The sequence below is a fragment of the Malurus melanocephalus genome, unplaced genomic scaffold (assembly GCF_030028575.1).
Source record: "Malurus melanocephalus ecotype Western Australia unplaced genomic scaffold, MMel_1.1 scaffold_0, whole genome shotgun sequence".
NCBI lineage: Eukaryota > Metazoa > Chordata > Aves > Passeriformes > Maluridae > Malurus > Malurus melanocephalus.
Genome location: NW_026623232.1, coordinates 7,685,357 through 7,697,023, shown reverse-complemented (window position 1 = coordinate 7,697,023; position 11,667 = coordinate 7,685,357). Strand labels below are relative to the sequence as shown.

The window sequence follows — 11,667 nt, the reverse complement described above, 5'->3', positions numbered from 1 at the left end:
ATATTCCAGCCTCACTGATTATCAAGACAGAAATATATTTTGTAAAACCTTGAGTTTCCCCAGAAATTTTCTGATCAGAAAGCAGGGCTTTGTTCGAAGGAATATGGGCATAGAGGGGAAAAAAAAGGAAAAGTATTTTCTAAGAGGCTGAGAGAAACATACCCTCCCCCCCGTTTTTTTTTTTTTTAACAAAATTAAAATATTTTATTGAAACGTTTTAAATTAAACATCATGCATTGTCCTCCACTGATGATAAAAGTGGCCATGTGTCAAATACCCCAAATTTTTGTAGCAGTGGTTTGTTTTGGGTGCAGGCAGAAATTTTACTACTTTGCTAGCCTTGTGCTTCACAGCTGTTCTTGTCTGCTGTGAGACTGGATCTGCTTCTGTCTCATTCTCATTGTGTCAGAGCACCATCCCATATTACTTGAGGTGCTTCAGTGTGACACACATGTTGAGCAAAAGCTCATAAAATAGGTGCCTGAAAGTATTGTGGAAGGCTACTGTATATAACTGAGACACCAATACTGGCTCAACATTAGTACGGGAAACTTCCAGTATTTTTCATTTTGAGCAAGGTAAAAAGCTATTCTGGGTTATCATTCTACATTGTTCTGTGCTTAGCATCTATATTTAGCACTGTATAAAAGGCATGATAAACAATTTGTACAGGTAAAAAACTATAGCATTTTGCTCTTTCCTTGTGTAGACAATGACATAAATTTAAGGCAGCAGGAAAACATTCCCCATCTATTAAAAAGAAGAAAATATATTATGAAATATGTTGATGAATAACTGAACACTTTGAAAAACAAAATGCAGTGATTTTTAGGAAAGTGATCTTGGTGGGGAAACCTACAAAGCTTCTCAAAAAGGTGTTTGTGCTATGCATCCAGGTGTRTGAGGAGGAACTTACGTTTCTGCATGTGTGAAAGTGGCTTTTCTGTGATGTGGAGTATAGATTTAAGAGTTTTTAAGACTTTCATTCAGTACTATAACCAAAGCAATAAGAGGTGTCAGGTAGGGAATACTGGCCAGTTTTGTACAACCCGACACCATGTCTGTGACAAATCCATATTCAGTTGGGCCCAATTTGGGGTCTTCAGAGAAGAGAGATTGGGGTGAGACAGAGGAAGCTTTTGTGTTTATGAAGATCGCTAATAAAAGAGTGATTAACTCAGTTAGCGTTCAGATGTCCTCACACTGGCATTCTTCTGTGCACCTTRGTGTTTCTGTATTTGGAAAAGGGGTCTCTTTGGGTCTGTTAATAAGATTGCCGTGGTGTAGGTGCCTGTATGTACTATGTGTGTGTCATTGTTTAAATGTCAAAAATACACTGCAGGAGAGCCAGCAAAATTTTGTTACAATATGGTGCTCCATGAAATGTGCTTTCTAGATTTGTTTTTCTGGTATTATAATAAACAACAAAGAAAAATATACCCCGTCTGTGTTTTATTCTTATGGGTTGCTAATACATAGTGGAATCTTGACATCTGACCAAGGAAACTTAGAACTGCATTTAATACAAAATCTTAATGGCACTCTGACTAGATCTTAAGCAATACAACCAAAGTCCCTAATAAGTGGTGGAACTAATTTGCTAGCTAAYTGCTCTAAACTGTTAAGAAAGGTAAAGGGGAGGAAAACAGAGAGCTGCGAGGACAACAGTTGAGTCTGAACATAATTGTACAATTGTTAAAAAAAAGGGCTTGAAAAAAAGCGTTCCAAGTTGTAGGTAGCACATGAAACCTGGAAAAATCGATTGTGAACACATCAGCCATAAAAGCCCCTCCCATTTTAATGTACAGGCAAAAGATCAAAAATAAAATTAAAACCACATCTGAATAGATGCTGCAAGGAAAAAGGTTGTGCAGCAACTTTCTAAACGAACTCACTTAGTGAKTTACTTTTATTTTAGAAACTCCCTCCTCTTTGTCACCTTTTGTTACAGTAAGTTTTATAGGACCCCTGCATCTAAAAACTGCTTGTGAATATAGGTAAGAAAGAACAAAACAAATCACCAAAAGGAAGACCATGAAAAAACTTACATTCCCATTTCACAAACAGAAATGTTCATCACAGTATACTTTATATCCCTTGAAACAACCAAATAAGTAACTCTCTCTAGATCACCTAGTTCACATCACAAAAATAACCCCCAAAAGTACTGGAAGGAGAATTTTGAGTTGTGAGATTATTCCTGTAGTCTGGCTGTTTGTGATTATGACCCTATATCAATTGTTGCTATAAAGACCTATGGAGTACTCCGGAAGAAGTAAAAATACCTTTCAGGTCTTGCTTCTTCTTTCACAGCTGTGTAAATCAAGTGAAGGCAAAAGTGATGAAATAAGAGTATTATTTAGAAAATAGGATCATTAATGAATAACTTGTTAAGAAAGATTAGATTCTGGTTACTCCTAAATATTTGTGAGACTGTTTTTTTTTNNNNCTGGAATAGATTATGTCCATGGTAGAAAGCACAAAGAAAAAAAAAAAAGAAGATTATTTCTAGAGCAGTATCTCAAGATTGACTGTTGCTCAAGATTTTACTTTCTGAGAGAGAATTCCTGGGGCATAATAAACCTTTCCCAAATATGTTATTCAAACAAAGGAMCTAAATCTTGCTTAAAAGCTTTGATTGCGGGCAAATCAACTCATTCTATATGCCTGTGTGCTTCTACTGTTCATGTCAGTGAATCCACAAGTTTAAATGGGTCTCACAGAGCTCATGTGAAATGGAAACACATTGAATGGCATCCTCTTCAMATCCTTAAGGACTAAGGATTTGTAAGCCTTGCTATGTGACCTGACTAGAGGAGAATCCAATTTAGGTCTATATATAYATGAAACATAGGAATACATCAAATGTTTTAATTGCTTCTAAGATAGTGCCTGTTATGTAAAATTAAAGAAGGAAAAAATGCTCTTTGTAACTTAGTATTTGCCATATTTTCAATATGTATACYTGTGTTATCCATAGAAAAGCTGATGTGACTTAGCTAATGGTTAGGTGTGAAGGTAATAGGATGGGAAGTTTTCCTAAAGCCTTCTCTTCTTCAGGAAATAATCAGCTCTTGATGTCCTTTCACCCTGTTCTTTTTTCCTTATATCCTTCCTGTGCCTAATTTCCCATATTTCTTGAACCTGTCATACCATTGGTGATGCTTATCCCATTTCAGTCTTTGGTTTTGTGGAGTTTACTTAAGGCTACAGAATGGCTGAGGTCTTCATTTCAAGTATGATGTCAGGATGTCAGTTGCCAGAAGGTCAAGTGAGATATGGGAAGAATACAGTATTTTGTTCTGTTTATCTGCATATTCTCAGTGCACATCCACTGCATGKGGGCTTGTTCTCAAACATTTCTTGCATGCCAGCCTGCAGAGCTAAAACTGGCTTTCTGGGCAGATTATAACAATACAAACAAGCTTTCTGCAGAATGGGAGTGAACAYACAGGTTTTCATCTCAGCCCTAGCTACAAGAGTGTGTATTTCTCTGTCTGCCAACATTTTGTAAAAACTTGTAATAACAATCCAGCCTCATGCAGGGTGAAGGTCTGAGTACATGACTCCCATACATTGGACCTGCCCAGATGTCTTATGAGACAAATCTTTCTGAGGTTTTCTCAGAGATTTACAGGAAATYAGACCATTCCTTCCAAACCAGAAATGGGTGGACTATGCCTGTAAATGAAAAGCACTTGCTTTGTGAGAAAGGAAATCTTGTAGCTGATGCTACCATGGAAGGAGCAGCAGATTTTTGCTAGCTGCAGAAATTGTCTCTTAAGTGATCCTTGCAGATCTTCACAGATGGGCTGAACAGCAGTGCTAAAACTGTCCACAGGAGTTCGCATAAAGACTGAACACCCCTAATGGAAAATAACACAACTTTGTCACTTGTGCTTCTCAAAGAACCTGAAAAACAGAAGTACATTTCTACTGTAGACTAATTTGATAACAGCTAGGTTGGATGCCTGACCAAAAGTGCATATAAACACTAGAAGTATTTTCTCAGGATATTCTTCTTGTCACCAACATTTATATACCTCAGTATAATGCTGGTTTTTTGTTGTTCAACACCATGGCAGTCTAGTATCATGCCCAGCTCCTCCTGAGTATTTTGTAGTGACTTCTTAACTTACACTGTGTGACACTGGTGCTGGGCTGATTTGAAGCTCAGGTCATCCTAGTTTTTATTGGGATGGATATTTCCGAATCAACAGACAACAGGTTTTCCAGCACTATTTTCAGCAGTGGAAGTATCACAGTAGGTGAGGTTGGGAAGAAGAAAAGTTCAACAGACCTTTTTWATTCTGATGGGCTTACTTTTTAATGCTAGTTGCAAGAGTTTTATCATTATATGTTTAGTTATGTAGATTCATGAGGCTTTCATTTGTATTTACTTAGATCATAAAATTCTAGCTTCAATGGGGCCTTCAGTATCTGAAATGGAATTTCATAAGACACAAGTATTTTCCTCAGGTTTCAGAAATTGTAACTGTGACAAAGTCAGGAGATACTCCTTAAAGTTCATGATGGCTCCTTAGAGGTTTTTTTAGGTGAGTTGTTGAGGGAATCAGAAAAAATAATTGTTGTCCTATATCGTGATCCATGTCACTATGAGTCAAAAGGAAGATTTTCTGGGCAGACAGCAGTTCTTTATGACTTCTAATAATGTTATTGCCTCTGTTTTGGGGACAGATCACCACTCCTAGAGAAGAAACCTGCTGGAGTGGYCCAGTGGTGCAATGAGATGTTTTTCCTTTAAAAGACAGAATTTCCCCTAAAGTGACCACTTCAGAGCAACAGCAGGAAAAAAAAACAAACCAACAAAAAGTCCATGAGAACTAGGTAAGTTTCCATTCCCAAACTGATTGTGGAGGAGGAAGATCTTCCTGTTGCATTTATACTGTTTTAACCAATTTCATGTTTTCTCCCACTACAGAAGTGAATGCACTTGATTCAGTGAGTTGAGCATTTGCAGTGCCAAAGCAACTCAGACCACTTGAATCTTTTAGTGGTTCCTCCCTACCCCTCCTTTCTTTGTTTGGGGCCAGGTAAATAGATAATGTAAGTCATTACTGAGATTACTGCAGTCTGGATCATYACCCAGAATACCATCTGCCAGTATTTTGTCAAGCTTCCTTCTATTAAAAAGCCATTAGATTACATCTGACATACATTTATGAGCAGCAGATAAACCAGTTCACTTGACAGATAAATAGGAACCCAAGTAACTATTTTTTAATTATGACTACTACCATATGTTGTCACTCACRATATACTTGATCATACTTCAATGAAATATATCTTAAAACTCTTTGTCTTGTCAATAGAAGAAAAGAACAGGTGGCAATACTTTGACACTCAGGACTCTGAGTTCACTGAACATTTATATTTTCATTGACATGAAACAAAGAAATCAATTTGAAAATATATATGTATAAGATGTAGCATGCATGCTACATCGGTTTACTTCTGATATCTGGAGAACAAGAACTGTGTAAAGTTGGTGATACTTGAATTTTGAAGTAAAATTCAGAAATAATAGTCGTATTTTTAGTAAGGAAAAGGGCTTCCACATACTGTTTCAAAGGTTTTTGTGTGCATTTGTTGGAATAGCTATTTGAATATAGTGGGCAACAAAAATATAGGCTATTCCTGTTAAATGTGCAAGTCTGCTTAGACTATGTAATTTTTACTTTTAACAGAATGAAAGAAAATAGTGTTAAGTTTCAAACTTAAAGACTGTTTTATATCACCCTCTTTTTATTTTCCATATCTTAGTGTATAAAAAGAAATGCTGTGGAGTGTCCTGAGGATAACTCTCTTGGAATTTTAATCACAGTTCATACAAGATCATCCTACTTACTTTGCTCTCTGACTCCTGGCAGCTGGAACCAGAGATGCACATGAGTCACAACAGCATGCAACAATYAGTGTCTCCTTCAGGGCAGAATGTAAGTTTACAAATAAGTCCATCATGTGAGTAAAATTTCTTAGGAATTCATGGACTTAAAAAATTAAATGTGGTTAACCTAAATACAACTGATATAATAGGACTTCACAGTTCATACTTTCCATTATTCATCACTGTCTTTTGAAATACAATCTTTGTATTTAAAAAAAAATGTTTTTTTTTTTTTTTTCCCCAGAAACATTCCAGGCATGAACTCTTTCCAAAGCTGTTGGTTTTTTGTTTTTTTGGGGTTTTTTTTTTTTTTTTTTTTTTTTTTTTTTTTTTTTTATTCTTTTTCTTTTTCTTTTTCTTTTTCTTTTTCTTTTTTTTTTTGTTATTCTTTTTCTTTTTCTTTTGTGGAAAATGTCAAGACATTTTACATTGCTATTTCAGAATGTGGTAAAGAATAGAGATATATCCACCCAGAGACAAACAGATGAATATTTTTCCCATGGTAAAAAAAGAAGACATGGTTACATTTAAACAAAAGGTGATGTCCATAACAATTGTGACTGACATTTTTCATCTGATATAGTGTACATTAAAACTCAGAAGTAGAAATCTTCAGGAAAAATAACATTCATGTAAGCTGTTGAAAACTTGCAAAGGAGCATTTTTTTCTGAGAAAGCAATCATGTAATGCAAATGGTAATACTACTTTCCACAGTCTGGGACTTCATCAGTTTTTTAATCGTGAGGATTAAGGCCTTGATGAACATGGAGGATGACTCTGAAAAAGTATTCCATAAGAAGACAGAGCATGTTAAAGGAAAATACGTGTCACCAGTTTATTTCTATTTTCAGAAGATTTTTCTTGCCGTGGGTGAAATTAAACATGTAGCCAGCCAAACTTACATTATGACTATGTATCTAGTTATTTCTGTAGAATCTTGCTGAAGCTAACTTTTTTTCCCTTTCTTCTGTGTACTCCTTGCATTTCTAATKGACAATGTTGCCAAAATATGAAGGAATTAGTGAAAGAAAAGAAAATCGCACAAGTCTTCTTCATGAGAATCCATGAGCATTGTCTCCAATGGTGTACAGTAACCCTACAGCCTTACAGGATTGGTACCCAAACTGAACATATTTTGAGGAGTGTCTTTTTATACTCTACACACTCAAAGTRTAATATTTAAAGAAGACATTGTACATTGACATTTTAGTCAAGCAAAAGTTTAGATAATTATGACAGAAAGTTAAGACAAGTAAGCTGTAAAAGAAAATTTTTAGAAGTTCATCTGACATTATCATAAGGTTAACTAGGTCTCAAAAGAAAGCCTGAAGTTTAAGCAACAATACTTAAGCAACAATATATTAGTGACTAATCAACAACACTAAAAACATGTTTAGTAAGCTAGCTTTAAATAGTTGAATTTCAGTGAGTTGTCAATAATTTGATTATTTTTATTGTTTTTGCAAAAAAGTTTGTCTAAACCTTTAAAGTACTTTTAAATTTAATTTAAAACCTTGAATCCATCATGTGAAAATACCTGGAACTTACTTAGGCACTAGGTGAATCAGATTTAAATTAGGCATCTGGTACCAGAACTAGCACACTCAATTCAAAGAAGAAGCCTCTAATGACAGGACAGACTACACCATGAGAGACTCAAAATGAAAGGCTGTTTGATGAATTATTTTCTCAATGCTAAAATGTCAGCATAGTTTTTGAAGATGTCAAGTAGACCAAATAACATTTCCCATCTAGTAAAATTGTGTGATTGAGCTTCATAGATCTCATGTTAAAAGGGCTTGCTGTGATATGAAATTATGATCATTGACTAAAATCAAAAGTTTCTCAGGAAAGGAGAAACGAATTCTTCTTGTCCTCATTCCTAAAGTTGCAAGCAAATCCTATCAAGTATCTGGTAAACCAGTCTCAAGGAAAATAAGAGGTGCAACTGAAGACCAGACCACTTATACGTGTTTAATTTGTGAAACACAGAAGTTTTGGTTTTAATATTTTTAAAACTGGAAAGTTACTACAAGAAAGTGAGCACAGAACTAATAGTCAGAAATAAATGGTAAGAAAAAAGCAGAAAAAAGATGCACTCTATTGACAGCACTCATCACAAGGTCATAGCTTTACTTGCTTTGTTCTTGCCTTCAGACCCTTGGAGCTTGTGTTGGTCTGCAGTTTAGGAGGWGGGCAAGCATCAGAGAAGAACAAAGAAGAGAGACAGCTTTGGAATCAGCAGTGGAACAATAGAATGTAAGAAAAATTAGCCCTTTCTTTACCTTAAATAATTGAATGTTGTATTCCTGCAGACTTAATCCTGAATCTATGGAGTGTTTCCTTTAAAACAAAATTATTGCCTTTATAAAGGGCAGCTCTCCAAGCATTTGTCAAAAGCTCAGACCTTTGTGCATTATACAGACACAAAACAATATCTGAATGTGCCCTAAGTAGGTTAATCATTGCAAAACACATTAGATCTCATATGCCTATCGCCCATGAAAGTGTAGGTTTGGAAAAAGAGTAAAAGAACAGCTTTAACTGTTTCCATAATACATTAAAAGGATTTTAATTAAAAGGACTCAGCTTTTTCTGCATCATTGGTTGGTATCAGTAGGAGGACAAGAACACTCAGCTGACTGGTTCTTGTTCATACTGTTCCAACACTGGTGCAGTCACAGGTCCAGCCTTTCTAGGTGTCCTGTTACAAACTGACACAGGACCATTTGGTGGACAAAGAACTGGCTGGATGGCCACACACAAAGCGTTGTGGTCAATGGCTMATTCTACATGTGGAGAGCAGTGATGAGGGGTGTCCCTCAGGGACTGGTACTGGGGCCAACACTGTTCGATATCTCTGCTGAAATAGAATGCACCCTCAGTAAATTCGCTGACTACGCCAAGGTGAGTGGGGCAGTTGACACGTTGCACAGATGGGGTGCCATCCAGAGGGACCTTGACACACTTGAGAGACGGGCAGACACAAACCTCATGGAGTTCAACAAAGCAAAGTGCAAGGTCCTGCAACTGGGTCACAGCAATCCCGGGCACACCTAACGGGTTGGGCAGAAAAGTGACTGAGAACAGTGTGGAGAAAGGCTTCGGGGTGATGGCTGATGAAAAAYGCAACATGAGTCATCAGGGTGTGCTCAAAGCCTGGACAGCCAACCCAATCCTGGGCTGCATCAAAAGAGGCGTGACCAGAAGGCTGACAGAGTGATTCTGCTCCTCTGCTCTGCTCCTGTTAGATCCGCCTGGAGTGCTGCGTGCAGTTCTGGTGCCCCCAATAAGGAGGACATGGACCTGTTGGAGCAAGTCCCAAGGAGCTCCACTAAGGTGGTAAGAAGACTGGAGCACCTTCCCTATGAAGACAGGCTGAAAAACTTGGAGCTGTTCACCCTGGAAGAGAGAAGGTTGCATGCAGATCTCATAGCAGCATTCTGGTATCTGAAGGGGGTCTACAGGGAAGCTGGAGAGAGACTCTTCATCAGGAACTGCAGTGATAGGACAAAGAGTATTGGGTACAAACCAAAATAGACAAGATTTAGGCTAGGACTAGGAAGAAAATCTTCACTGTGAGGCACTGGACTGGTTGCCTAGGGACGCTGTGGATGCCCCAACCTTGGCAGTATTCAAGGYCACGTTGGATAAGCCTTGACCAGCCTGATCTAGTGGGAGGTGTCCCTGTCCATGGCAGCGGGGTTTGGGACTAGATGATCTTTAAGGTTCCTTACAACCCTTAACAATYTGTGATTCTCTGATTCTAGGATTGYGCTCTGGAGAATATTATCTAGGGCTTTCTCCACTCAAATTTTAAGTTATAAGACACGTAACTACTTTCCATTAGTATTTACAAATTCAGTTACCTTTATATGAAGGTTTTGGGGATTTTTTTTCTGTTAGTATAAAGCTTTCTTTCCCTTTTCTGAATTTTCTGAGACACCCAATCTCCCTTGTTATTAACTAAAAATCATGCAAACAAACCACATGCCTTTATCCAGGCTCTCATCCAACCCAATTCTCCCATGTTTCCTGTTTCTCAGCCCTTTTCTTTAAACCTTAGACCACACTGACTAGTCCAAAATCTATTTTAAAAATCAGTTACATATAAATAAGGTTTAGAGTAGTTGCAGGATTTTGAAGATCCCAGGTATGAAAATCAATACCCAACATTCTCTCTTGTTTTTTTCCAAATAGATATTTGCAAATATAATTGAGGTTTTTTTTGCTTGGATGCATACAAGCAGACACTGTGGTAGTCTATCCTCTGTTTAAAGTTAGAAAAGATGTGTTAAAAATGACACTGTAGGTCTTTGAAGGAAACTGCTAATTCAGACAACATTGTATATTAAATACTCACTGTATKTCTTGTTATGCTCTGGAAGTTACTTTTCGGGTGTTAGCTGATATTGGTAACACTTAAGGATTCAGGTTTTGTATGCATTTCCATAAAACATGAAAATCTCTCCACCACTACTTCACGATCACTCAGGGAAGCAAGGAAAACATAGCTGTTCCTTTGGATGACTTTGCTATTTAAAAATAAATCTCTGTTTCTTTCAACACCACGTAGTTTTTGTTTMAGTTCTATTTCCTCCATGTCTGACATTATTCCTGGACAATTCCTTATGCATTTATGTTACCTTTCATGCAATGGGTACATTTAGGCCTTGTTGCTTAAGCAGCATTCTGATCCAGGGGCATTTTTCTAAGAGTTTGGGGTTTTTTTTTTTTCTGAATAAACTGGGCAGCTGCAGGATGTCAGATGATCAGTGACCCAGCTGTTGGAACAGTGCTCTCTGAATTGGTATTGCACTAGAGATCCTCTGACACATGTCTGGAGACTGCTGCCAGGTGGGCCTCGGTGACCCTGGGCACTGCTGAATTTCTGTTCAGCTTGCACAAGAGGAGTGGTATTTCCCCACTCTTTCAAAATATTGGTTTGCGCAAATCCCYTTTTCTTCCTTGCATTTGACCAGCTCTTGCCAGGTGGGGACTCAGTCCTGCTCATTCCAAGAGCAGTCCTGGCACCTGGGTTTCATGTGAAGCTTGGGCACAGACCAGCCCTTGCTGCTTTCCGCAGCTGCTGACAAGCAGTGTGGCATGTGCTGATCTGTGGGTAGAGAAAGGGTCAGATCAAGTGGAACTGGCATAACCCTAACCCAAACTTGCATTAATAGTGCATCAAAAAGTTTTGCCAATGAAGAGAAGACCTACTAAGTATACAGTTTATTGTCTTCAAAACTATTGGTACTATCAGACCCTGTGTTCACATACAGGGAACAAAGTACTGCTGTTTGTTTTGCTGGCCCTCAGTTCATATGGCCTACAGATTTCTTTGGTTTTAACTGACTCTTGCGGAACTATCTTACAATGTTTTGGTTTTTTTCTTTTAAAAAATTCTGGACACAATGTGTACAAACAATACYATCATTTACTCCTTATCCTAAAACACATGTTCATGTTCATACATGAAAAGGAATCTCATGCTCTTTGTATGTTAAGGTGCTGAATTTCTAATGAGTTCAACTCCCATGCAGCTAATTTCTTAAGTGACCAGATTCCCATGAGAGGCTGACCTGCCAGTTTTGTGGGCTGGAATAAAAGGGACTGAGTTTTGGGRGCTCTCTGAGTATGCAAAATCAGAGAGCTTTTCTTTATTGCTACATCAAAGAGACACTAAGCCAAAATCAAAACCATTTGGAAATTATGCAAGAAGAACCTTGTTTTCAGGTGTCAGGCATTAAGAAAAAGC

At 37.6% G+C, this 11,667-nt stretch overlaps 1 long non-coding RNA gene across 1 annotated transcript; it reads left to right on the top strand.

Annotated features, from left to right (window-relative positions):
* The first annotated feature begins 2,822 nt into the window (after nucleotides 1-2,822).
* On the top strand, nucleotides 2,823-10,467 carry LOC130582216 (uncharacterized). The gene is made up of 3 exons (XR_008966298.1): nucleotides 2,823-5,957; nucleotides 8,067-8,168; nucleotides 9,161-10,467. It is a non-coding gene; the product is annotated as an uncharacterized LOC130582216 (long non-coding RNA).
* Nucleotides 10,468-11,667: the final 1,200 nt, after the last annotated feature.